The 3,161-nt window shown below is 41.7% G+C and overlaps 1 pseudogene; it reads right to left on the bottom strand.

Annotated features, from left to right (window-relative positions):
* Positions 1–1,781: 1,781 nt before the first annotated feature.
* On the bottom strand, positions 1,782–2,677 carry LOC131925702 (inteferon-activable protein 208-like; annotated as a pseudogene).
* Between the last annotated feature and the right edge of the window lie 484 nt (positions 2,678–3,161).

Raw genomic sequence — 3,161 nt, 5'->3', positions numbered from 1 at the left:
TTGTACACAAAGAGGAGCAACATTTTTGAATGGAGTATTTGCAGCATATATGGTAAGCCATTGCATTATTTTGTATTTCATTTGCACCCTCAGATTTTAAGTCTTAACTTGGCAGTTTGAATGTGGTTAATTTTCTGCATAGAGGATTGATTTCCCTTCCTCCCTTTCATTCTTTCCTTCTCCCTCCACCCTTTCTTTTTTTTGAGTTAAAGTCTCAATGTGTATTACTGGCTGGCTCTGAACTTGCTACGTAGCTCAGGCTGGCTGGCCTTGAACTGACAGAGGTCCACCAGTCTTTTCTAGAATTATAGGTGTGTGTCACCATACCTAGCCACTATGTACTATTTCTGAGTTCAGGAGCACACTTTGAAATGGAGAAGTATGGTAGCAATCACAGTGATTCTAGAGACCAGTGTAGGGAAGTAGCTATGAACCAACAGCACTTGCTGTGATCTGATTTGGAAATGTGTGGATAGTGAGGTTTAACTCTGACTACTCATCAATGTGCTCCAATGTTTTCTAACCTTAGGGAAGTGCACTCCCAATGTGGCTTAAGCAGTACCTCAGAATGGTGTAAAGAACACCTGATGGGCGGTGCACAGGACTTAAGGAGCAGATGTTATATACTTCTTTAGAAATGAAAAAAGTTTTTAGGTGTTTTCAGTGTTTGCATGAATAGAGAATACTGGAAACAGCCTAAAGTCAAACCACACACGTTTATCTTTATAATATATGAACTTCGCAATATTTCAGATAATAAAATCATTTAAATCTACATTGGTTGATCGAATGGCAGTTTAAGATACATTAACTATTAAAAAAATATTTTGTGACTGTGTGTGTTGGGGGTAGAAGTGTGTGTGTGTGTGTGTGTGTGTGTGTGTGTGTGTGTGTGTGTGTGTCCCTGTGTATGTATGTGTCTGTGCTCGCAGGCCAACACTGGATGTTGGTTCTCACCTTCTACTTTGTCTGAGGCAGGCTCTCTAGTTCACTGCTGGACATACCTAACAAGCTGGCCTGTGAGTTTCTGTAGAGTCTCTTTTTTTGTTTGTTTGTTAGTTTGTTTGAGACAGGGTTTTTTTTTGTGTAGTTTTGGTTCCTGTCCTGGATCTTGCTCTGTAGACCAGGCTGGCCTTGAACTCACAGAGATCTGCCTGGCTCTTCCTTCTGAGTGCTGGGATTAAAGCCTTGCGCCACTGCTGCCCGGCTGTTTCTGTAGACTCTCTTGTAGCTGTCTTCAGTCTCTGCTTTGGGACACATGGGGTTTATACACATGGATGTTACTGTGTCCAGATTTCATATGGGTTCTGGTGATTCAAGTTCAGGTTGTCAGGCTTATATGGCAAGTACTTTTATCCACTGAGCCATCTCTCAGGCCTGCTTAAATAGATTTTTAAAACTGTAGGCTATAGATATGTGTATTGTGATGCAAATCTGGTAGATAAAGGATATTCTTCATATATGTAACCAAAGATTAAATAAACAATACTGGATAGTGAAATGTGACATTTTATAAAGAGATTATAGATCACTTACAACTTACTTATTTTTTGTGTGCTATCTACTTACCTAAGTTTTCTAAAATGATATTGGTATAATTAAAACATGAAGAAGAAATCACTGGTGATATGTTCTGCTTAACTTTATATTTCTACATCACATTTTCCACTAAAATATCATATTGATGATCCACTGAGTGAAAAGTAAAGATGAAAGCCAAAACAACAATAAAAGTAACTAAACTAAAACATTGTACATCATAGGTGTACATCATAGGGGGTTCATGGGAAATTCTTTGTGCTAGTTCCTGTTGTCGTTATAGTATGAGAACAGCCAATCATTACCTTGAGTGGTATTGCTGGAGACACCGAAGTAGCAGAGGAACTGCTGGGTACTGTTGCCAATGACAACTGTTGAGTACTGAAATTGCTGGGCTGTGTTGCTGGAGACAGTGGAGGAGGATTGAACCTGTTAGGCACTGTTGTTGGGGTGACCTGAGGGGTATTTTAACTGTTGCTTATGGTTGCTACAGACACCTGAGGACTCTTATAACCTCTGCTCTTTGTTGCTAGAGTCACCAGAAAGACCTGGACACTTCTGGGCACTGTTGCTGAGGTGACCTGAGGGGTTCTGTAACTGCTGAATATAGTTGCTGCAGACAATTAAGGACTCTTATAACCATGGGTCACTATTGCTGGAGTCAGCCTAGAGGCCTGGACACTGCTGGGCACTGTTGCTGGAATCGAGTGACCTGAGAGGCATTGTAACTGCTGGTTACGGTTGCTGCAGATACCTGAGGACTCTTGGAACCACTGGCCATTGTTGCTTGAGTCACCAGAAAGGCCTGGTTGCTGCTGGGCACTGTTGCTTGAAGCATTTAAAACGCCTGGATGTTGCTGATCACTGTTGCTGGGCTTGTTTGAAAGGGTGGGACACTGCTGGGCACTGTTTTTGGAGACTTCAGAGGATCTTGGTGACTACAAGAAAGGACTGAAGTTACCTGAGCGGTGTGTATGCTGCTGGGGGCTGTCACTGGAGACACCTGAGAAGTCTGGTCACTTGTGGAAAATGGAGCTGAAGGACCCTGAGATATTGTCAATATGGTGCATGATATTTCTGGGGGCTCCAGGGGAATTTAGAGGCTGCTGGAGGCTGTTGTTGGAGGCCCCTGAGGCATCACTCACAGCTGGGCATCTGTTGGTTGTTGAAAGTTCTGGAAGTTTATGTTCTCCCTGGAATGACTGTGCTGTCATGATGTCAGGTGATTTGGTAATTGTGTCTTCATGTTTCTGAGGGGAAATTGATTTTTTAAATTCTTTGTATTCTGATAAATGGTTTTCAGAAATCAGATCAAATAATGTTCACATTTTCCCCTTTAAAAATACTTCTGTTGTCTGTTTTCCCCCCAGGCTGTGGGAGGTATTATAGATCACATATTGGGACTCCTAACATCTAGCCTCTTCCCTTCCTAATTATAATGTCTCTTAGAAACTTGGGCACTAAATTTCACTGGCTTTGCTTGGAATCCTTACTCTGCATGTCTTATAAAACTGGCCAAAGATAACTTGGTTCAATTCAGCTCAGGTTTGTTGTTTGGGCAATGGAGCTAACAGCAAGATTGGCTCCCACTTATGGGTTTTCTTTCCTCAGTTTTCCAATTA

Source organism: Peromyscus eremicus, chromosome 15, assembly GCF_949786415.1.
Source record: "Peromyscus eremicus chromosome 15, PerEre_H2_v1, whole genome shotgun sequence".
NCBI classification, from domain to species: Eukaryota; Metazoa; Chordata; class Mammalia; order Rodentia; family Cricetidae; genus Peromyscus; species Peromyscus eremicus.
This window is presented reverse-complemented; position numbering and strand designations above follow the sequence as displayed.